This window comes from Schistocerca piceifrons, chromosome 3 (genome assembly GCF_021461385.2).
Source record: "Schistocerca piceifrons isolate TAMUIC-IGC-003096 chromosome 3, iqSchPice1.1, whole genome shotgun sequence".
NCBI classification, from domain to species: Eukaryota; Metazoa; Arthropoda; class Insecta; order Orthoptera; family Acrididae; genus Schistocerca; species Schistocerca piceifrons.
This window is the reverse complement of record NC_060140.1, coordinates 571493983-571519499: the sequence shown is the minus strand read 5'-3', so window position 1 is coordinate 571519499 and position 25517 is coordinate 571493983. Positions and strand designations below refer to the sequence as shown.

General features: G+C 46.6%; 1 protein-coding gene and 1 non-coding gene across 2 annotated transcripts in view; one reads left to right on the top strand and one right to left on the bottom strand.

Annotated features, from left to right (window-relative positions):
• LOC124787626 (pyridoxal phosphate homeostasis protein) overlaps positions 1-25517 on the bottom strand; it is a 70115-nt gene that overhangs the window by 14908 nt on the left and 29690 nt on the right. The gene's annotated exons all lie outside the window — the stretch shown is intronic.
• Trnap-agg lies at positions 25110-25181 on the top strand. Its single transcript has one exon. It is a non-coding gene; the product is annotated as a tRNA-Pro (tRNA).

The following is a 25517-nucleotide window of genomic DNA, read 5'->3' as shown; positions in this document are numbered from 1 at the left end:
TGCCCTTTTAGCCACTGTAGATAAATGATATACAAAACCACTCACCCACTGCTTCTATGACTTCATTAATTTTCTTTTTGATATCAAATAATAGAAAATCTGGGCTGCCATACCAACAATATGGAAATAGGAGATTGTTTATTTCCGTGCCTAGTTATAAATTTTTTCTATTTAATTCCTCCTTTCATGTTTACATGGTAAAAGATTATTACTACATCTAAAGTGGTTCAGAAATGTCATAGCAATATATATTACTACTTAGCTTTCCCAGTTTTACAATCAAAGATTACCCCTATGGTGACAATATAGTGAATAGTTGATTACAGCTACAGCAGTAACATTTCTGATGGTATGGAATCTATAGCATGGTCATACATTTAATCTTCAGTATATTAATATACACTGAACCAATGCATTGTTTCTCAAGGGTTTTAAGTAAGAATTTGTTAAGTAAAATTAAAAGCTTCCGAGGAGTTTAAAAACCCCACGCAAAGGAGTCATTAAAATATATCGCCCTGCTCTCCAATTTTCTTTGTGATTTTCAAATGGACAATTGTGCTGTATCCATTTGTTTGTTTAAATATAAATATCTTCCTTTATGTGGCTATAATACTAAAGAATACGTTTTACATTATGAAGGTGAGGCTGTTATGTCTATAGTTTTTTAAAATTAATTCCTTTTGGCCCACTGCTATTAGGTAGAAAAATTGCTTCAAAAACCATAATATTGCCTTCATTCTGTCCAAGATCACTTGACTATCTATAAAGTTGTTTTAAATATTCTTATTCACAATAAAGCCTACACCTCAATTTTCTACCTGCTCTCTTCCTATGTAATGAAACCCATGTCCTGATTTTAATTATATATGGTCTTTCTTCTTTTGTTTCACTTCCCATATCCCTACTATATTTCCAACTACAATACCAAACCTTTAAAATTCAAGTTTAAAATCCATTGTTAAAAAAGAAACAGCTTGGTTTTTAACGTACGTGTCAATGTCTATTCATGTGGTAAGGTGCAAGTGTGCAGAAGTAGATGAGTGGGCCACTTGGCCTGTAGCCATTATCGAGTTCCACTGTGCAGTACTTTGAATACTCTTTCGCATGCACTGAAATACCAATCCCTCACAAATTTGTGTGTAGCAGAAGAAACTTACATTATTCACAGTACATTACACTGTGCTCAAAGAGTTAGGCAGGAGAGCATGACAGTGCTAAAACTTCGGAAGAGTTACTCTCACAGCAGTCTTAGCCTTGCTTCAAATGCTTCTAAATCTCAGGCATGAAGACCAAATGTATCCATTCTTATGATGATCCCATCCCATCCCAGTAAGGAACCTATCACTCATGGAGTCATTCTAATCATTTTGTAACAACTTACCCTGTAGAATTTATTTTATGTATGCACACATGACCAGTGTTTCTCTTTCGTGATATTTGACCCAAGTTGCTCTATATTTTAGACGTAAATGAGGCCAGAATGAACAACACCAACAACAACCCCCTTAACTTCTTCCTTTAGACTTGTACAATGGAAGCTGGGAAGTAAAGACAGAAGCATTAACAATAGCTTGAATATAACATTCTAGTCACCCTCACATCTGAATTATGTTTACAAGCATAAACGAATCAAAATACTGTCACTAAAACCAATGTTGTAAGTGTTTTAGTTGCTTGGGGGAGGGAAGCGGCAACCAATCACCTTTTTTCATTTCATGCTCAATCAGTACATAAAATTTAGGCTGCTCATACTGGAGGAGGAGGAGGATATTAGTGTTTAACGTCCTGTTTACTACAAGGTCGTTAGACAAACAGCACAAGCTTGGATTAGGGAAGGATGGGGAAGGAAATCGGCCATGCCCTTTCAAAGGAAGCATCTCAGCTTTTGGCTGAAGCAAGTTAGGGAACTCGTGGAAAACCTAAATCAGGAAGGCCAGACATAGGTTTGAACCAGTCGTCCTCCCAAACGCGAGTCCAGTGTGCTAACCACTATGCCACTTTGCTCGGTTGAAGAAGATACATCACAATACTTTTGATAGCTTTCTTCACCTCAAGATGCTGTCCTATTACATTCTGGAATTTAGATGGGGAGGCAATCATTTTGCAATATTTCTCCTCTTCTTGAACTGCAACTTCTACCTTAATCCTAAACTTTACTGATGGCCACTTTCTTTTGCAATTGTGGTATTCCACAAAGCAATACAGATTCTGTTACAGCTTAGCCTGCTACTGCAGACATTATTTATTTATCAATGTTCCATAAGTCTTTGCAGACAGCAGCACATACAACTACAACAATAATGATTCATTTGTACTCATTGGCTACACAAGATTTAAGAACTGTCTTAGTTGTTCTTTGTATTCCTCTGTCTGTTGCTCAGCAGGGAAGCAACATTCTGGTGTGCTGCTGTGGACATGAGCTTGCACCCTTGCCATCCAGTTGACAGCCATTTGTAACTGGAAAACAACACCTAACACAGGTTAGATGTGTACTTAAGGTGCATCTAATGATGGAAATGCAATTCCAGGAATCAATCATGCAATAAAAATTATACATCCATTTTGCAGCCAGAGGCTATTTTATTTATAACTGCTAATCATATACCACTGCATTCCTACCTCCCACTATGATGGATAGTTAGAATTTTGTAAATATTTTTAGCTCTGTCTGGTTTCAAAAGTGCCCCTCAACACCTAACAAACCCTTTTTATTTTACTTTTACTCTTCTTAGTTTTCCCTTTTGTTGTTGTAAAGATCTGTAAACACTCGTCACATGCTCCTACACAAAGTTAAAAGATCAAGTTCCTCCTTGAAATCATTGCATCTTCATACAGCTGACAGAAAATGTAAATTTTCCTACTTGTTTTAACTGACCTTTGTACTTCAGTAACCCTCAATGCAACAATTGCTTTACCATTTTCAATATGGTCATCCTCAAACAGGTAAGGACTTTTTGTTGCAGTTAGATCTAATATTTCCATCATGAGTAAGGACAGGAAAAATTCGCATTTTGCAATAAATGCGAAACAGATGCGAATTCAGCCTCAAGATGTGAAAACGCAAAATTACTTAACAGACACTGTTTCTTAGCGAACTGTATCCAAATCAGCTATTTATCAGCTTTATTTTCTACATACAATATCGAAAATGTAGGCAGTTGCTGGCACTGTACATCATCTGATTAAGCCCAATTTGGAAAGATAATGTACACAACCTACTTGCAAAATAAAATGTACAAAGGCAACAATGTATCAATGCACTCAATGATCTGGAACCACGTCAGTTGTGGACGGTTGAATGGTCCATTTATGATACACATCGTGTAATGCAACATAGTATTAAGCCTTGGGACCTAGTATTTTATAAGAGAGAGACGCATACGTACGTTTGTTAGCTAAAGCTAGAAAGATAGTATAATGCGTACAATTTTAATGTGACAAATTAGGTGGTGGATGTTTTGAACTATAGTTACAGGAGTTTGATTATGACCCTTACAACACCAAAAGAGACCGACGATCCCTGTGACAATATGTCAGTTCTGCTGTAGGCCGCTGCCCAGCAAATTGGAGGTGGGGTTTGTTTCCCCCGTGTTGCTACTTCCCCTGTTGCAGTCAGAATTCTCATCTGTTTACTCTCGCGGCCACCTTCAACAACAGCCCACAGCGACCGCCCTCTACACTATAGCGATTGGAAAACAAAATCAATGGTGCTGAAATTCTTTCCCTAACATTAAAATCTAGTTGCTGTGCGCTTGGTTCTACTACTATGCTAAGTGCCTTGTCAGTTCTACCCGTAGCACTGCCAAGCACGTGGGTCTTTGAATGCTCACGAAAGGTCGCAATCAGTAGTCGCACATTTTTTGATCTTCAAATTGGGTGGGAAAAGACAAATAATGTATGGAAACACCTTATACTGGATATGCATTCACTTAACTGGCAGGAAAATGCTGAAGGTTTCCAACAGAAAAATCATTTTTGAAAGCTTAATTACAGCCAAACGAAGAAAACAAAGGCCATTTTGGAAGAAAAAAAGTATTGAAGTGTTTGGAAAAGCAAACATTCCAGTTAAAAAGTTCCCAACCAACACTTTAAAAGTCAATTTCAAAGATCTAATAATTTGTCTTCACTTATGTAGCATGACAACTTTTTAAAGTTGTGCAGCTAACCATTTACAAAGAAAATAAGTGCAAATTTTGCCAAAAATAGATGCTACATTTTCTAGTACCTAATCATGAGTGACCTTGCAAATTATCTGTTCTAAGTACTTTCAAGAGGAAGCATTTAATATTGTCACAGCATCTCTTGTAATCCCCACCACTCACAAGACTAACTATCCCAATCAACCGCTGGACAGTTAATGTCTCCCCAGATGACAATATGACGGGCACATTCATACCAGAGTGGTCACACCAGCTGCCTGTAGTCCACAGGGGCTAAGCACTGTGATCTGTCTGCCTCGTAGCTTAGTTGCCACACTCAACAGTGCAGGAGGTCAGCACCAAGTGAATGTTTAGTGTTTCTGTGTGATATCGTGTGTTCACCTGAGGTTTCAGCCTTGTGTGAAATTGTGCACTGAATAAGTTTCGAAATGAGCAAAATGCAGAAGCAAGGTCATATGTGTAGTACTACCTCAGGCGGTGTGCATAAAGGGCGAAAAGACATTTGAAAACAATCAAACCGTCGTATCAAATGTACCAAAGCTTTTTACTGATCTGGTTACCAGCGAAGAAACCAGGAATAACAAACTTCGCACAAGTTACTGGTGTTATAACACTGGCAAAAACCTCTAAATATGTGTATGTGTTTTGATCCTCCAAGAAAGGGTTTCAAATGAAACTGGAAATCTACAGAATTTGACAAAGAGTTAGTGCGTAGAACTGTACTTAGATTTACAAAAGATTAGAGTATCCAATGGCTAGAAAAATACAAGGGGATCTTGGTGCAAAACTTAATTATTCTGGCTCAGAGACCTCCATTCTTTGTGTTCTCTGCTCAGTTTCTGATTCAGAAAGTGTAATGGTGGACAAAAATTTATAATGGAATGCAGAAGTATGCTTCAATACAACTTGGGTTTGAAAAAACCATATGTACAAATATATTTTGCTCTACTTCAATGGAGGTAGTGGCCTGAAAGTACCTACAGGTACCTACTACACAGTGAAATTCGGTGATGTGGGTGTTGGGTGCAGTGACAATGGGTCAGTAAGAGATGCAAATAAATTTTTAGGAGGTAGGCAATATTCTCAGTTGTAATAAGGTGAGCCTTTGAGACGAGGTACTGGCAGAATTGAAGCTGTGAGGACGGGTCGTGAGTCGCGCTTGGGTAGCTCAATTGGTAGAGCACTTGCCCGCGAAAGGCAAAGGTCCTGAGTTCGAGTCTTGGTCTGGCACACTGTTTTAATCTGTAAGGAAGTTTCATATTAGCACACACTCCACTGCAGAGTGAAAATCTCATTCTGGAAAGATGATTTTATTTGGAAAGCAAAATTTCTGACTGGACGCTGAAGCAAACTGGAACCAAAAAATTATGACAAGGAAACTGGATGATGGAATTGTGAGTACTTGTAACTACAATCAACTTTGATACTGCAACAACCAAGGTAAACCATTTACAATTACTTCTTTTTTCTACAAGGTCATCAATTCAGTAGGATGTAACGAAAAATTTCTGTTTAGGAAATGTTTTTCTTTTTTCTGTTTTGTGTGTTTGTCATATAGTATGTTCATGATGTGCAATGACAGTAGGATTGACAGACAGTTGGGTTCACAATCAAGAGATGGAGAAGGTAGAAAATCTGATACAAGATAATGAGGAGACAGCCAAAAATAGTGTCAGTCGCATAAAATCAGATAGTGAAGAAGTAGATGGAGATTCAGACAGTATTTGTTCACCAATTCAAGTTTTCAGTCACGAGCAGACAGTTGGTGGTGATAGTGAATCATTTTAATATGCTTGCAAAACTCACTGGCAAGAGATTTGATAGTTGGAAATGAGGAAGCAGAATTGGGAAAAACTTGAAAAACACAGTGTCAAATTAGACAAAGTTGGCTCGATATGGGTGGGGGGGAATGAGTCATTTGGATAAAAAATTGGAGAGAAAGTCAATCACTAAAATGTATCAGAAAAGTTGAGGTAGAGAATACTGCACAGACAATGAGGGATTAGATGTACATTTAAATGATTTTAAAACACATGTAAACCAAGAGCATAGCAAAATATTACATTCTACTATTAAAAATGAAAGTGATAGAATTAATTTCAAATTGAGTGAACCAAACAATATTTAACAAAGAACTTCAGATGTATAAGATTATGCTGGTGCATGCATTTGTAATATCTCAAATGTGGCCAAAGTAGATGAAACTGATGAAAACGCTCCGAGGCAAAGGTGGTCTATAAAACCAGGAGCTGTTCCTCATTTATTTCCCAATGTACCAAGGTATCTATGAAAAGTAAACACTCACGACAGAGAAGCTGGGGAAGAGGAAATGTTGGACGAGATGTCACAATGTCTCTCACTCTCTCTTCTGTCGAGGAAAATTTACGGAATGAAATGGTACTGGACGCAGCAGTAATTACATTAACAACAACATTCAAGCATAAAAAACTAGAAGTTGTAAGATTACGTAATAAATTAAGAACAATGACTGCTGAAATGAATCTGTGAAAGCAACTATCAGACGAAAAGTGTGAGAGGGCATAGTCGAATCTCCAAGATCTTTCTATACTTTGTAAGAAACAGAAAAGCATAGCAGACACTTCCGAGTATGCCAACTGAAAAACAATAAGGGAATGCGGTATGCCAAAAATTTCTTCTGGACAGCATGCTCTTAAAAATGAAGTCACCCAAGTGATACAGATGATGTTCCTCCTTAAACTGAAACATCTATGCCAGTAAGAACAAAATGAAAACAAATGCTTAGGTGTGCTGATTTTTATGGAGTTAAGCTACAAGAAGAACTTTATTTTAATACCACTTGTTTCAAAAATACCACTTGTTTCAAAGTTGACAGTTTCATCAATTTTGGGGAATATACACTCCTGGAAACTGAAATAAGAACACCGTGAATTCATTGTCCCAGGAAGGGGAAACTTTATTGACACATTCCTGGGGTCAGATACATCACATGATCACACTGACAGAACCACAGGCACATAGACACAGGCAACAGAGCATGCACAATGTCGGCACTAGTACAGTGTATATCCACCTTTCGCAGCAATGCAGGCTGCTATTCTCCCATGGAGACGATCGTAGAGATGCTGGATGTAGTCCTGTGGAACGGCTTGCCATGCCATTTCCACCTGGCGCCTCAGTTGGACCAGCGTTCGTGCTGGACGTGCAGACCGCGTGAGACGACGATTCATCTAGTCCCAAACATGCTCAATGGGGGACAGATCCGGAGATCTTGCTGGCCAGGGTAGTTGACTTACACCTTCTAGAGCACGTTGGGTGGCACGGGATACATGCGGACGTGCATTGTCCTGTTGGAACAGCAAGTTCCCTTGCCGGTCTAGGAATGGTAGAACGATGGGTTCGGTTTGGATGTACCGTGCACTATTCAGTGTCCCCTCGACGATCACCAGTGGTGTACGGCCAGTGTAGGACATCGCTCCCCACACCATGATGCCGGGTGTTGGCCCTGTATGCCTCGGTCGTATGCAGTCCTGATTGTGGCGCTCACCTGCACGGCGCCAAACACGCATACGACCATCATTGTCACCAAGGCAGAAGCGACTCTCATCGCTGAAGACGACACGTCTCCATTCGTCCCTCCATTCACGCCTGTCGCGACACCGCTGGAGGCGGGCTGCACGATGTTGGGGCGTGAGCGGAAGACGGCCAAACGGTGTGCGGGACCGTAGCCCAGCTTCATGGAGACGGTTGCGAATGGTCCTCGCCGATACCCCAGGAGCAACAGTGTCCCTAATTTGCTGGGAAGTGGCAGTGCGGTCCCCTACGGCACTGCGTAGGATCCTACGGTCTTGGCGTGCATCCGTGCGTCGCTGCGGTCCGGTCCCAGGTCGACGGGCACGTGCACCTTCCGCCGACCACTGGCGACAACATCGATGTACTGTGGAGACCTCACGCCCCACGTGTTGAGCAATTCGGCGGTACGTCCACCCGGCCTCCCGCATGCCCACTATACGCCCTCGCTCAAAGTCCGTCAACTGCACATACGGTTCATGTCCACACTGTCGCAGCATGCTACCAGTGTTAAAGACTGCGATGGAGCTCCGTATGCCACGGCAAACTGGCTGACACTGATGGCGGCGGTGCACAAATGCTGCGCAGCTAGCGCCATTCGACGGCCAACACCGCGGTTCCTGGTGTGTCCGCTGTGCCGTGCATGTGATCATTGCTTGTACAGCCCTCTCGCAGTGTCCGGAGCAAGTATGGTGGGTCTGACACACCGGTGTCAATGTGTTCTTTTTTCCATTTCCAGGAGTGTATTTCCGAACGGGGGCTCAAGGATGCAACAATTGGAAAAAAATCGAAAACATAGTACCACTTGTTTCAAAAATACCACTTGTTTCAAAGTTGACAGTTTCATCAATTTTGGGGAATATATTTCCGAACGGGGGCTCAAGGAAGCAATTGGAAGAAAATCAAAAACATAGTGCCACGTTGGCCGCTGAGCACCTGCGAGGCTGCGTGATGCAACCCGCTTGGGCCGGCTCGCCAGTGGGTATGCGCGCTGATAGTACGGCTACAGCGCGCGTACGCTATTTTGCTCCCGTGCCGGCCCTCGCAGCGGGTAAGTCCGTTATCAGCGCTCTTATGTAATAAAGGTCATGCACTCAGTATATAAGCGGCCAACGCAGACCAACAGAATCATTCCGCTGTGAGCTATATCTGCAACAGCAATGAAGCACTATGCCTCCCCAAATGAATTTTCAAATCATGCTCTGGTGTTTATTCGTTCCTCTACTGCATCATTGGATTCATCCTGTTGCTGTATATGCTAGCTGCAATGCAACTCCTGGTGATGTCATCTCACGGATATTTATTTAAGTAATCATCTAGCTAGTGGAAGCCAGAACAAGAGTTACTGCACTCATTTCTGATGGCAGTCAATCGAATAAAAAGGTCCCACAGTATATAGGAATTAGTAGCATAAAAAAGTGACTTGCTCTGCATCCAGTCCAGTAGATGAAACCAGAAGAACTTTGACAGTTTCCGACACTATTCATGTGATAAAACTCATAAGGAATCATTTTTGGTGATAAAGCAAAGTACTTTCCAACAATGAGATCATCAACTACAATTTTTATTGAGGTGTTTATGAAGAAGAAAATTCACCAAAGTAAAAGTTTGTCACAAGTTAACTTCAAACTGATTCGATCTGTCATTTCAATAAATGAACATACTGCAGTTATTAAGTAACTCAGTTGCGAACAGAATAAAATTCTTCAGGAAAATTGAATTAGCAAGATTCGAAGGCAGTGAATCAATGAAATACTTTGCTAGAAGTATGAACACTTTAGTTGACACACATACAAAAACTCCATGAGGCTCACAAAATGTTAATGAAATGGAAAAGCATTCTCGCCTATAGAAACACCAGCTTTGCTTCCAAAAGAACACTCCAGTCCCTAAGAGTAACAACTGAACACTCCAGCCCCTAAGAGTAACAAATGAACATACAACAGCAATATCTGAATACTTGGGGAAAAGATGTTACAACCGTATCCTCACAGCAAAATTTAATCAGGATCCACTTGCATGTCATTTCAGCAATAGGCTTCCTGTGCTTTCACATTACAGCTGGTTAACATTCCTTTCAACTTTCATTACCTTCCTGTGGTAACTGAACATAACTATGCGGAAAAGAGAAGGAGCCGGAAAGAAGGGGGTGGGAAGAGTAGTAGTAGTAGTAGTAGTAGTAGTAGTAGTAGTGGTAGTGGTGGTGGAGGAGCTGGCGGGGGAGGAGGAGGAGGAGGAGGAGGAGGAGGAGGAGGAGGAGGAGGAGGAGGAGCTGGCGGGGGAGGAGGAGGAGGAGGAGGAGGAGGAGGAGGAGGAGGAGGAGGAGGAGGAGGTGGCGGGGGAGGAGGAGGAGGAGGAGGAGGAGGAGGTGGCGGGGGAGGAGGAGGAGGAGGAGGAGGAGGAGGAGGAGGAGGAGGTGGCGGGGGAGGAGGAGGAGGAGGAGAAGGAGGAGGAGGAGGAGGAGGTGGCGGGGGAGGAGGAGGAGGAGGAGGAGGAGGAGAAGGAGGAGGAGGTGGCGGGGGAGGAGAAGGAGGAGGAGGAGGGGGGGCGGTGGAGGAGGGGGCGGTGGAGGAGGAGGAGGAGGAGAGTGTGGGAAGAGGACGGACCGGAGCGGGGAGGAGGGCGGAGCGGGGGGCTGGCGGTGGGGGTGACCCGAGCGGGGCCTGGCGGTGGGAGTGACCCGAGCGGGGGCTGGCGGTGGGAGTGACCCGAGCGGGGGCTGGCGGTGGGAGTGACCCGAGCGGGGGCTGGCGGTGGGAGAGACCCGAGCGGGGGCTGGCGGTGGGAGAGACCCGAGCGGGGGCTGGCGGTGGGAGAGACCCGAGCGGGGGCTGGCGGTGGGAGAGACCCGAGCGGGGGCTGGCGGTGGGAGAGACCCGAGCGGGGGCTGGCGGTGGGAGAGACCCGAGCGGGGGCTGGCGGTGGGAGAGACCCGAGCGGGGGCTGGCGGTGGGAGAGACCCGAGCGGGGGCTGGCGGTGGGAGAGACCCGAGCGGGGGCTGGCGGTGGGAGTGACCCGAGCGGGGGCTGGCGGTGGGAGTGACCCGAGCGGGGGCTGGCGGTGGGAGTGACCCGAGCGGGGGCTGGCGGTGGGAGTGACCCGAGCGGGGGCTGGCGGTGGGAGTGACCCGAGCGGGGGCTGGCGGTGGGAGTGACCCGAGCGGGGGCTGGCGGTGGGAGTGACCCGAGCGGGGGCTGGCGGTGGGAGTGACCCGAGCGGGGGCTGGCGGTGGGAGTGACCCGAGCGGGGGCTGGCGGTGGGAGTGACCCGAGCGGGGGCTGGCGGTGGGAGTGACCCGAGCGGGGGCTGGCGGTGGGAGTGACCCGAGCGGGGGCTGGCGGTGGGAGTGACCCGAGCGGGGGCTGGCGGTGGGAGTGACCCGAGCGGGGGCTGGCGGTGGGAGTGACCCGAGCGGGGGCTGGCGGTGGGAGTGACCCGAGCGGGGGCTGGCGGTGGGAGTGACCCGAGCGGGGGCTGGCGGTGGGAGTGACCCGAGCGGGGGCTGGCGGTGGGAGTGACCCGAGCGGGGGCTGGCGGTGGGAGTGACCCGAGCGGGGGCTGGCGGTGGGAGTGACCCGAGCGGGGGCTGGCGGTGGGAGTGACCCGAGCGGGGGCTGGCGGTGGGAGTGACCCGAGCGGGGGCTGGCGGTGGGAGTGACCCGAGCGGGGGCTGGCGGTGGGAGTGACCCGAGCGGGGGCTGGCGGTGGGAGTGACCCGAGCGGGGGCTGGCGGTGGGAGTGACCCGAGCGGGGGCTGGCGGTGGGAGTGACCCGAGCGGGGGCTGGCGGTGGGAGTGACCCGAGCGGGGGCTGGCGGTGGGAGTGACCCGAGCGGGGGCTGGCGGTGGGAGTGACCCGAGCGGGGGCTGGCGGTGGGAGTGACCCGAGCGGGGGCTGGCGGTGGGAGTGACCCGAGCGGGGGCTGGCGGTGGGAGTGACCCGAGCGGGGGCTGGCGGTGGGAGTGACCCGAGCGGGGGCTGGCGGTGGGAGTGACCCGAGCGGGGGCTGGCGGTGGGAGTGACCCGAGCGGGGGCTGGCGGTGGGAGTGACCCGAGCGGGGGCTGGCGGTGGGAGTGACCCGAGCGGGGGCTGGCGGTGGGAGTGACCCGAGCGGGGGCTGGCGGTGGGAGTGACCCGAGCGGGGGCTGGCGGTGGGAGTGACCCGAGCGGGGGCTGGCGGTGGGAGTGACCCGAGCGGGGGCTGGCGGTGGGAGTGACCCGAGCGGGGGCTGGCGGTGGGAGTGACCCGAGCGGGGGCTGGCGGTGGGAGTGACCCGAGCGGGGGCTGGCGGTGGGAGTGACCCGAGCGGGGGCTGGCGGTGGGAGTGACCCGAGCGGGGGCTGGCGGTGGGAGTGACCCGAGCGGGGGCTGGCGGTGGGAGTGACCCGAGCGGGGGCTGGCGGTGGGAGTGACCCGAGCGGGGGCTGGCGGTGGGAGTGACCCGAGCGGGGGCTGGCGGTGGGAGTGACCCGAGCGGGGGCTGGCGGTGGGAGTGACCCGAGCGGGGGCTGGCGGTGGGAGTGACCCGAGCGGGGGCTGGCGGTGGGAGTGACCCGAGCGGGGGCTGGCGGTGGGAGTGACCCGAGCGGGGGCTGGCGGTGGGAGTGACCCGAGCGGGGGCTGGCGGTGGGAGTGACCCGAGCGGGGGCTGGCGGTGGGAGTGACCCGAGCGGGGGCTGGCGGTGGGAGTGACCCGAGCGGGGGCTGGCGGTGGGAGTGACCCGAGCGGGGGCTGGCGGTGGGAGTGACCCGAGCGGGGGCTGGCGGTGGGAGTGACCCGAGCGGGGGCTGGCGGTGGGAGTGACCCGAGCGGGGGCTGGCGGTGGGAGTGACCCGAGCGGGGGCTGGCGGTGGGAGTGACCCGAGCGGGGGCTGGCGGTGGGAGTGACCCGAGCGGGGGCTGGCGGTGGGAGTGACCCGAGCGGGGGCTGGCGGTGGGAGTGACCCGAGCGGGGGCTGGCGGTGGGAGTGACCCGAGCGGGGGCTGGCGGTGGGAGTGACCCGAGCGGGGGCTGGCGGTGGGAGTGACCCGAGCGGGGGCTGGCGGTGGGAGTGACCCGAGCGGGGGCTGGCGGTGGGAGTGACCCGAGCGGGGGCTGGCGGTGGGAGTGGCCCGAGCGGGGGCTGGGGGTGGGAGTGGCCCGAGCGGGGGCTGGGGGTGGGAGTGGCCCGAGCGGGGGCTGGGGGTGGGAGTGGCCCGAGCGGGGGCTGGGGGTGGGAGTGGCCCGAGCGGGGGCTGGGGGTGGGAGTGGCCCGAGCGGGGGCTGGGGGTGGGAGTGGCCCGAGCGGGGGCTGGGGGTGGGAGTGGCCCGAGCGGGGGCTGGGGTGGGTGGGAGTGACCCGAGCGGGGGCTGGGGTGGGTGGGAGTGACCCGAGCGGGGGCTGGGGTGGGTGGGAGTGACCCGAGCGGGGGCTGGGGTGGGTGGGAGTGACCGAAGCGGGGGGTTTGGGGGTGGGTGTGTCCGGGGCGGGGGGTTTGGGGGTGGGTGTGTCCGGGGCGGGGGGTTTGGGGGTGGGTGTGTCCGGGGCGGGGGGTTTGGGGGTGGGTGTGTCCGGGGCGGGGGGTTTGGGGGTGGGTGTGTCCGGGGCGGGGGGTGGGGATTGTAGGGACCGGGACGGGGTGGGGGGTGCGGGTTGTAGGGACCGGGGCGGGGTGGGGGGTGCGGGTTGTAGGGACCGGAGCGGGGGTGGGGGTTGCGGAATGTAGGAACCGGAGGGGGTGTGGGGGGGTGCGGGTTGTAGGGACCGGAGGGGGGGCGGGGGGGGGGTGCAGATTGTAGGGACCGGAGTGGGGGGGTTTAGGTGGGACTGGAGCGGTGGGTTGGGTGGGAGGATGAACTGGATGGGGGGGGGGGTGAGGGACCGGAGCGGGGGGAGGATGAACTGGAGCATGGGGTGGGGGGGAGGATTAACGAGAGTGGGGGGGAGGAGAATTAACTGGAGCAGGGGGGGATTAACCGGAGTGGGGGGGTGAGGATTAACCGGAGCGGGGGGTGGGTGGATTAACCAGAGTGGGGGGGAGGATTAACCGGAGTGGGGGGAGGATTAACTGGAGTGGGGGGAGGATTAACCGGAGTGGCAGGGAGGATTAACCGGAGTGGGGGGGGAGGATTAACCGGAGTGGGGGGTGGAGTGGGGGGTGGGGTGGGAGGATGAACCGGAGCGGGGGGGTGGGGTGGGAGGATGAACCGGAGCGGGGGGGTGGGGTGGGAGGATGAACCGGAGCGGGGGGGTGGGGTGGGAGGATGAACCGGAGCGGGGGGTGGGGTGGGAGGATGAACCGGAGCGGGGGTGGGGTGGGAGGATGAACCGGAGCGGGGGTGGGGTGGGAGGATGAACCGGAGCGGGGGTGGGGTGGGAGGATGAACCGGAGCGGGGGGTGGGGTGGGAGGATGAACCGGAGCGGGGGGTGGGGTGGGAGGATGAACCGGAGCGGGGGGTGGGGTGGGAGGATGAACCGGAGCGGGGGGTGGGGTGGGAGGATGAACCGGAGCGGGGGGTGGGGTGGGAGGATGAACCGGAGCGGGGGGTGGGGTGGGAGGATGAACCGGAGCGGGGGGTGGGGTGGGAGGATGAACCGGAGCGGGGGTGGGGTGGGAGGATGAACCGGAGCGGGGGTGGGGTGGGAGGATGAACCGGAGCGGGGGTGGGGTGGGAGGATGAACCGGAGCGGGGGGTGGGGTGGGAGGATGAACCGGAGCGGGGGGTGGGGTGGGAGGATGAACCGGAGCGGGGGGTGGGGTGGGAGGATGAAACGGAGCGGGGGGTGGGGTGGGAGGATGAACCGGAGCGGGGGGTGGGGTGGGAGGATGAACCGGAGCGAGGGGTGGGGTGGGAGGATGAACCGGAGCGGGGGGTGGGGTGGGAGGATGAACCGGAGCGGGGGGTGGGGTGGGAGGATGAACCGGAGCGAGGGGTGGGGTGGGAGGATGAACCGGAGCGGGGGGTGGGGTGGGAGGATGAACCGGTGCGGATTAGGTTGAACAGGAGCGGGGGGGTGGGAGGATGAACCGGAGCGGATTAGGTTGAACCGGAGTGGGGGGAGCTTGAACCGGAGCGGGGGGAGGAGGTGCACAACAATGGGAAAATCCAAGAAATTTCTTACACCTAAGTCTAAGTGAGCTAAAATCATTCTTCAGTCTTGCATGTTTCTATATAAAGTATGTCAGGACTCGAGCTTTAAATGCACCACACTTAGATCAAACAATGTTGGTAAAGAGTGGGAATGGAGTGAAGTGTCGAATTGCCTTCAGTGAGATAAAAGATCAACTTTGTAAGAATGAAACAAACAATGGAAACCCCAGGTAGGAATATTGACAGTACAGGAAAAGACAGATTGCTACTTAATGTAAAGAGGTTATATTAAGTTGCAGACAGGCACAATTAAAATTTTCCTACTTTTTGTTTGTAGGAATGAATTTCTACAGACAAGATCTTTCATTGCCATTCTGTTCAACATATGATAGTGATTCAGGCTTGGGCATTCACGTTTCAGGAAAAAGGAATGAGCCTTCAGAACACAGCTGCATTCACCAGCAGGACTTTGCACAAACATGAAAAGAATTACACCATCATTGAAAAAGAGCATCTGGCATTAGTCTGTGGGTTCAAGAAATTCAGAAATTACAGCAAAACCTCTATTTTACATTTCCATGAAGTCCAGATTCATCAAAAAATTGAAATTGGCCTGGGTAAAAAGTAAGAGCTATTTTCCAACATGTCACAACCACAAATTATACATTCAAAACACGTGTTTTTGAGAGATCCTCCTTCGTGCTCATCCAGAAAAAAGCAAAACATGTTGAATTAAGCTATAAACATCACAGCAGCTAAATGGTTGAACCATAAGCATAAATGCGGACAACTGCTTAGTGACAAAATTTGTCACAATTACTGTTATTGTTTAATGCTTTTCTTACAAGCCACACTTCACATGTTCACTGCCAATAAAGTACCTCTGGAATTCTAATGCTCTGTTCAGTACTGGAAAATGTATTCCAAGTGCCTACACAGGGGCACCACATGCAGGAATCAGCTTCACCTCCACCATTGAAGTGTTATTTTGGGCTTGAGAGAGAGAGAGAGAGAGAGGAGATGAAAAAAATGATTTCACTTTCCCAATTGATGTTACAAGCTTATTAGAAGGTCTATCGTCTAAAGTATTCCATTAACTCCAACACCACTATCCACTACCACTTATAACTCATTCAGTCACATCAAATGTGACAAAGTGAAGCAAAACATCAAGTAATCAACTTCGAATCGAGGTAAAACCTACTAGGGAGAAATGACAAATTGGGGAATTTCGATCTCACGGGCTTCTCACAGTGGCTACGAATTTATGGTGTAGAATCGCAAAAAACATAAAATCAGAACGTAAAATCGAAGTTCCACTTTATTTACATAAAGCCTTGAGTTATATTCAGGAATGTAAATTATTGCGTCATGGGAGGATCACCGGATAGGCAGTTTATTTACAACAGTTTGATTACACAGTAGAGTACATTAAAAAGAGAGAATGTTATTGCTGATGCATTCTCTAGGTTATCAGTGAGGGTGGTGATAACCATAATAGGTTGATTCTTAAGTTCTTTCAGTTCTTGTCTGGCATGCTGTCATTTCGAGATGGTGGGACTGACTTCAGAGCGTTTCTGCTCAAGCTGGAGAGGGTTCTTGGTTCACTTTATAGGAAGTACCAGACATTAGATATATGTGGTGACTTCAATATTAATTTTGTATGTGATTGTGCAAGAGAAAGAATGTTGGTGGATCCCCTAAATTCATATGATCTGATGCAGACTGTTTTTTTCCAATTAGAGTGCAGGGGAAAGTAGCACAGCCATAGACAATATTTTTATTCATTCTTCATTACTAGATGGGCATTCTGTTACTAAAAAGGTGAATAGCCTTTCAGACCATGATGCACAAAATTTGAACACTAAAAGGCTTTTGTACTCAAGCAAATGTAAACTATAATTACAAACTACATTGTCACACTAATTCATGGCAATGGAGTTTTTTTTTTAACCTCATGAAGGAACACCCATGGCAGGATGTTTATAGTGCCGATAACACAGATGACAAACATAATGCTTTCCTTAACACATTTCTCATGCTCTTTGAGTGTTGCTTTCCATTAGAACATTCTACATGGGGTAACAGCAGTAAATGGCAGCCTGGGTGGCTGACTAGTGGGATAAGGATATCATGTAGAACAAAGCGGGAAATATATAGGGTGGTCCATCTCAAGTTTCGGTCGAGATTATCTCAAAAACTATACATTTGGGAAAAAATAGTGGGTAAGACAAGTTCGTAAGCTCAAAAGGGGACATGAAATGATACTACACGTGATCCCCAGGCCCATCCCCTCGGGTGGGGCAGGGCCAACTTTTAAATTGTAGATGGAAATCCCCATTTTTTATTGCAAATTCGGATTCTCCATAAACAAGCAATCAAGTTTTGTCTGAAACATTTTTCTAAACCATTGACAGATGGCACTGAAATTGAGAAAAATAAAATTGGGGAACTCTGATTTATTTAATATGATCAGAGGAGGACGCATCAAATCGATACAAAATCTACACCAATTATTTCATGACGCCAGATTAAGCTATTTTTTACAAAATTGAAGGAGGCGGAATGGTATTAAAAATTCATTAGGGAACTCTTCACAACTGGATTACTCACCCGATTGTGACACCACTGTGGCCAAACTGTGAACTATGGCTCAGTATAAAGGTCAGTGCAATGCGATCAGACATCCCTTCACTTTCAGATTGTGAACCATAAACATCAACTGACAAAAGTAAATTATTCTTTAGCGAAACATGGCTCACTATTCTCCTACAGAGATTGTGGATATGATGTTAATTTTGGGTGAATGCCATAACAATTACACTGCAGCTGCACAATTGTATGCGGATCGTTTCCCAAACAGACGACATCCAAGCGAAAACGTTATTCGAAATTGCACTCAACAAGCTCGAAATGGATACATGCTCTATCCACTTCCGTCATTGTGAATGCAATTAAAATGACGCTCATACACTTACCGTTCTCACCTGTGTTCAACTGGATCCCGAAATTAGTAGTCATGTGATTCAGAGACAAAATGGAAAACCGAAATAAACTGTTTTGAGGATTTTGAAGGCACATAAGTATCATGCGTATCATATCACACTGACAGCCATTAACGCCAAAAGATATGGAAATATGTGTGCATTTCTGCCAATGGGCCTTGGAAATGATAAGAGGTGACTGATTTTTTTTTGATATGTTATGTTCACCGATGAAGCCACATTCAAAAACAATGTCGAATTAAATCGTCATGATTGTCATTATTGGTCCCCTTTTTAAACGGTTACTTAATAGGACCATATTTTTTTGACTGAAATGTTACAGGGGAATCTTCTCCGCGATGATTTGTTGGAACTAATGGAAGATGTTGATTTAGAACCTAGGCAACAAATGTGGTTCCAACAGGATGGAGCAGCTCCACATTATGCTAAAAATGTGTGGAACGTTTTACATTTACGCTACCCTGGTCGATGGATAGGAAACGGGGGACCAATTCAGTGGCCTCCGCGTTCACCAGACCTAACGTTCTCCTGATTTTTTTCTTGTGGGATTATTTAAAAAATACTGTTTATTAATGACAGCCCACAGCCAGAAACGATGTGGAGCAACACATTCAAAGAGCATGTGCAGCCATACCACGGGGTGTGCTGCTCAAAAATGTGGACAACTTTCGAAAACGATTGACTTTATGCATTGAAGCAAATGGGAATAATTTTGAACAATTTCTTTGTGGCTAATTTCACTAATTAAGCACCCCAAATTGTGAGAGGCAAGGGGACTCACACTAATGAAGCACCCCATGGGATCATCATTCTACTATGTCCATGTCATCGTTCCTGGGTAATGCTAAAAGTAGGATACAGTACATTTTGTACAAAAATAGCTTCATTTAGTGTAACAAAAGAATTGGTGCACATTTTTTACCGATTTGACACGTCTTTCTCAGATAATTCTAAATAAATCAAGAATTCTTTCACAATTTAACTTTCTTCTCGATTTCAGTGCCATCTGTCAATGGTTTAAAAAATGTTTCAGAGAAAATGTGGTTACTTTTTTTATGGAGAATCCGAATCTGCAATAAAAAATGGTGTTTCCATTTAAGATTTAAAAGTTGAGACCAGTCCCACCCAAGGGGGCAGGGGCTGGGGGTCACATGTAGTATCATTTGACGTCCCCCTTTGAGCTTACGAACTTGTCTTACCCACTATTTTTACCCGATGTATAGTTTTTGAGGTAATCTCATCTGAAACTTCAGATGGACCACCCTGTATAAAAGGTCAGAAGTAGTCACAATCAAGCTACAGTGGCTCATTAACAAACAGTATTGTAAGGTGCTTAAAAATGCTAGTAGGAAGGCAAAGAGTAAGCGGTCCTCCAATAGGATAGCTAATTCACAGGATAAAATTAAAACCATATGGTCAGTTCTGAAGGAAGTGGCTGGTCAGCAGCACAATGTCGACGATATAAAGTCAGTTCGCAGCAAAAATATTTCTGTTACTGATAAATCAGGTGTATGTACAGTATTTTCTGAGCATTGCTGATTAATTAAATAAAAATTTAGTTTCTACGGGAATCATAAATCTCTCAGAAAATGCCTTTTCGAGTATGATGTCTGAAATACTCCTCTGTGTTTGACAGGGGGGAGATTGAGACAGTAATTAAATCACTGAAGACTCATGGATATGATGGGAATGCCTAGCAGAATATTAAAGTACTATGCTGCACATGTTAGCCCTGTACTTAGCCATATTTGTAATATTTCCTTGAAGAATGGTTTGTTTCCTGAACGACTCAGTAGTAAAGCCACTTTATAAAAAGGTAAAAGGGATCATGTAGATAATTTTAGACCTATTTCTATGCCATCAGTGTTTGCTAAAGTTATTGAAAAGTCTGTGTATATAAGGATAATTGATCATTTTGCATAAAGATTTGCTACCAAATGTACAGTTCGGCTTTAGTAGTAGTTCAACAACTGAAAATGCTATATTCTCTTTTCTATTTGAAATGCCGGATGGATTAAACAAAAGGTTTCGAATTCTAGGCATATTTTTTGCATTAAATATGGTGTTTGTTTGTGTTGATCACAAAATATTGCTCCAGAAGTTGGACCATTATGGAATACAGGAAGTAGCTCACAATTGGTTCACCTCTTACTTTGACAACAGACAGCGAAAGGTCATTATTCACAGTGTTGAGAATGGCTGTGATGTTGGGTCTGAGTGGGGTATGGTCAAATAGGGGGTGCCCCAGGCATTCGCATTGGGGCAACTCCTGTTCCTTAGTTAACTAAATGATATGCCGTCTAGTATTACAGGTAACTGTAAAATATTTCAGTTTGCTGATGACACAAGCTTGGTAGTAAAGGATGTTGTGTGCAACATTGACTAAGCTTCAATAGTGCAGTTCATGACCTAAGTTCATGGCTTGTAGAAAATAAACTAATGCTAAATCGCAGCAATTTCTAACACACAATTCAACAAAACCTGACATTTTAATTTCACAGAGGGGGCATATGATTAGTAAAACTGAACAGTTCAAATTTCTACGTGTTCAGACAGATAGTAAACTCTTGTGGGAGATCCACATTCAGGATCTTGTTCAAAGACTTTAGGCAGTTCGGGCAGTAAGTGGTATAAGTTCACGAAACTTATGTCGACGCCTGTTCACTAGTCTGGGTACTTTGACATTGCCCTCTCAATACATATACAAGGTGTGACTGGAAAGTTTTAAGAATGGGCTTGTAATTGTACAATGGTGGTACTTACATGCTACTGTGATGCATCTCCTTCAAAATAGTCCCCTCTGACTGAATACACCAACTCCAACAGTGTTTCCACCTTTGGAAACATTCCTGAAGTGTGTTAAGGATGCTCTCCATATGTGCCTGGATGTCTTCAATCGAGTCAAATCTCTTCCCTTTCAGTAAAAATTTCACTTTAGGGAACAGGCAGAAGTCTGCAGAGGACAAATCAATGGAATATGGCAGTTGTCGAAGCACAGTAATTTTGAATTTGGTCAAAAATTCAATAATGGAGAAGGCATAATGAGGCAGAGCACTGTCATAGTGTAGTACCCAACACCTGTCTTTCCACAATGCAGGCTTTTCTTCCAGACCTTTTCGCAAAAGCACTCAAGGACACATTTGTAGTATTCTTGGTTAATTGTCTGTCCTCCAGGGGTAAATTCATGATGCACAATACCGGTATGATCGAAAAAAGTCACCTACATTGTCTTCACCTTTGATCGACTTTGCCGTCCTTCTTTTGGTCATGGTGAACCTCTGAAGTCTTCCACTGCGAAGACTGTACTTTGGTTTCATGATCATATCCATATGTCCATGATTCGTTACCTGTAATTACCCAATTTAACAAATCTGGATCATTTATAGTCCGATTAATCAGTTCTTGGCACACTTCAGGTTGGTATTGTCTCTGGTTACTTGACAACACTTTTGGAATGAATTTTGCAGACACTCGACCCACGTTAAGATCTTCAGATAAAATTGACTGAACTGCATAGAAACTTAAGTTTATCAGCCATCTGTACGATCAGAGTGCACTAAGTTGTGAACTTTCACAATATTTTCATTCGTTTTTGAGGTAGAAGGATGGCCGGACCATGGTTCATCTTCAAATGATTCGCAGCAATTTTTAAATCTGCTGAACCAGACCAAACATTTGACTGGCTCATACAATTATCTCCAAAAGCTTTTTTTAATAGTTCGTAAGTCTCAGAAGCTAATTTTCCAGTTTTAAAACAAAATTTCACAAACACGTTGGTCCGTTTTTACGTCCATTTTCACGCAGAAAGAATCAGGCAATAAGCCCTAACAGACCCTCGCTCTCCAGCTGCCACAATGAACTGAATAAAGAAAATGAAGTTTCCTGTCAGAGGGCATTCAAGGACAAGGCAATGACTCACTCCCCATTCTCTGTGTACCTGCCCGTCAAACCAGTAAGCAATAGCGGATCCATTCTTAAGGCTTTCCAATCACACCTTGTATATTCTTTACTGTTGTTTCTTATTATCAATATCAGCTTATTCCCACGAATTAACAGTTTTCACTCAGTTAATACTCGGCAGAAATCCAGTCTGCATTTGGATCACACTTCCTTAACTCTTGTGCAGAAAGGTGTGCAGTATGCTGCTGCATCCATTTTCAATAGGCTACCACTAGAATTCAAAAATCTTAGCAGTAATCCACATGCTTTCAAATCAAAACTGAAGAGTTTCCTCATGAGTTACTCCTATTCTGTTGAGGAGTTCCTTGAAAAATTAAGCTGATTCTTGCTGCGTTGTTGATTGCGTTTACTTAAACTTATGGCTTGACTTTTTTTGGGTTAATAAACATTTTGTTTTATCTATTATTACTTTTATGTTGTAATTTCATGTACTGACAAGTCCCATGACCTTTGAGATTTGCTCCTCAATTTGGTCCAACGGAACTACACGTGTACATAAACAGAAAATGAAGTGCCAAGTGGAGAAATCAGAACATTTCTGACAGTCTTATGTTTGAGTTCAACAGCCAGGTGACAGCAGCTGAGGCAGCCAGAAACATTTACGTCGTGTATGGAGATAATGCCACTGGACAGTGCGCAACAAGAAAATAGTTTCCTAATCTTACAGAGGATTGTTTTGACATTAGTGGCTCTCCATGTTCAGGAAGACGACCTGGGTTTGATGAAGATAGTTTAAACATATAAATCCACAATGATCCACGTCAGTGTATCGAGAACTGGCAAATGTGATGAACAGTGTTTTTTCCACCATTGTGCAACATATGCATGCAATTCAACAATCAGGTGTACGAGTACAGCATGCTCTAAGCTAAAATCACAAAAATCAGCGAGTGGCCAAAAGTGCACCTCTGATTGCTCATCATCAATTGGTTTGTGAACAACACCAACCTCTCCTACCCTGCATCATTACTGGCGATGAGAATTTGTGTCTATACAAACATAAGGAAAAGAAATGAATGGTTGAGCACAAACAAATCAGCAACTCCATGTACAAAGATCTGTGTGCATCCACAAAGAAAAATATGCATCAGGTGGAACAGCAATGGTGTGTGTACTACAAACTGCTTCCCTGAGGTGTAATCATCACTGATGATATTTATTGTGAACACCTGAAATGTCCTGCAGACACAATCCATGAACAATGATCAGGAAGACTGTGTAAGTGACGCTCCACAAAGATAGCTCTGCCCCCATTACACTACACTGACAAAAAAACAGTATACAGAATTACACACTGTTGTATATAGTGAAGAAGAATATATTATTGATGACAAAGCCTACGTTGTATTTATTAAACTTGTGGAAAAATGCTAAAAATGTACGCACCACCACAATATAAGTACAAGCTGAAAGTGCACTTACAGTGTCCACAATTCTGATGCTGCATGTTGCTATTAACAATTCATTAATTTTCACCATAGCCAAACAGGTTTGAATGTACAGTACCCAATCAGAATCACGCAATTCTATTAATCTTGGTTGTCAAAAATATCCCCCCTCCCCCCACTCTCCCCACCAAATACGCCATGATTTCTGAGCAATAATGAAATCTTATAATCTTTGTTGTTGTTTGTGATTTGATTGTTTTTCCATCTTCTCCTTCTCCTCCTCCTCCACTCCTGGATATGTTGCAGTTTCCGAGGTGGCACCACTGAGCACAGCTTCAACTGATACAAGTGAAATGAGCAGCAAAGATATTGTCACTTGTAACATAAATGATTTCCAAAGTGGTGGTTATGGTGAGACCAAATGGCTCAGCTTAAAATGCTCCGAGTTAAACAGAATAACAGCTAACTGCATTTACAAAGCATCGGAAACAATAAACAAGCAATGTGACTGGCTATCTACATCTGACTTATGATTCTGTGTGTTCACTTATTCATCCTGTGAACAGTTACCAAAAGCAGGATGCAACGTAAAAGTGTCGACACGTAAGTGCACTTTTACCCACAGCAAACACACTGCCCAATCTCAATGCTTGCTATGAAATCTCTGCATCTGGAAGAAATTGAGGGCGCACAATACATGGAAAGAAGAGTGAGAAGACAGGCATTGAGGCTGCCAGTACTATAATCTCCAACTGGCTCCTCCTTTAAATCATGGTTTAGGACTGGACTTGCAGTAGGTATACAACAGCCATCACGGAAACCGCAGATATATCACAAACTCCCAAACTTGTTCAAGCAATTCAACATATGCTAATTTAAATCTCATATCCAAATTATATATAAAAACAAAGATGAGGTGACTTACCGAACAAAAGCGCTGGCAGGTCGATAGACACACAAACAAACACAAACACACACACAAAATTCAAGCTTTCGCAACAAACTGTTGCCTCATCAGGAAAGAGGTAAGGAGAGGGGAAGACGAAAGGAAGTGGGTTTTAAAGGAGAGGGTAAGGAGTCATTCCAATCCCGGGAGCGGAAAGACTTACCTTAGGGGGAAAAAAGGACAGGTATACACTCGCACACACGCACATATCCATCCACACATACAGACACAAGCAGACATATGTCTGCTTGTGTCTGTATGTGTGGATGGATATGTGCGTGTGTGCGAGTGTATACCTGTCCTTTTTTCCCCCTAAGGTAAGTCTTTCCGCTCCCGGGATTGGAATGACTCCTTACCCTCTCCTTTAAAACCCACTTCCTTTCGTCTTCCCCTCTCCTTACCTCTTTCCTGATGAGGCAACAGTTTGTTGCGAAAGCTTGAATTTTGTGTGTGTGTTTGTGTTTGTTTGTGTGTCTATCGACCTGCCAGCGCTTTTGTTCGGTAAGTCACCTCATCTTTGTTTTTATATATAATTTTTCCCACGTGGAATGTTTCCTTCCATTATATAAATCTCATATCCTTTTCACATAAGCAATATTACAGTTATCAAGTCACAATGTGCAAGACACTAAACAATTTAAAAGATTGGTTTCTTACAATAATAAACACCATTATCTTATAACAAAACAGACAACTTAACACAAGTATATATTTTGTGCAGGTGATACTCCACAGCTCATAAGTATTTGAGAAACATGTAGCAGCTGCCAAGATCTACTGATAAATAATTCATTCACCCATTGACCAAAAAGTAGAACACAACTGTCAATGCAACGTTATGTGGTGCACATGCTCACAAAACCTACCGAAGTCAGCTCTACATGAAGGTACCAATAGCCCCGGAAGGCCGCCGACTGCGGGAATTCGCGCCGCCGCGCTCCCATCCCGCCAGCCTACACGAGACTTCCAGAGCACCTGGGAAGACAGCGAGGGACTGGAATAATTGGCATTCGCCGTGTGACAGGGCTCGTTGGTCTAGGGGTATGATTCCTGCTTAGGGTGCAGGAGGTCCCGGGTTCAAATCCCGGACGAGCCCTAGCGTTTTGTGCAAGCATGACATACTAACAGGTTCCACATACTGTTCCACTGACAGTTAAAAGTATCTTGTATATTCTCTCCATCAGTATGCAGGATGCCCGACGACAACATGCAGATCAAAACAGCTCCTGACACTTAAAATATGTTTTTCAAGAACTTGCATAAGCATTACAAATTTTTTTAACTGTATCTTGCACGTATAACTGAGTGTCTATATTCACGAAGAGTTTTCAGAACAATTTCCACTAAATGTATTTCCGTGCCTCAACCTATATCAGCAATGTTTGTTGTTATTTAGCAAGATGTGTGGTTAAGATGTTAACAGCTACAATAT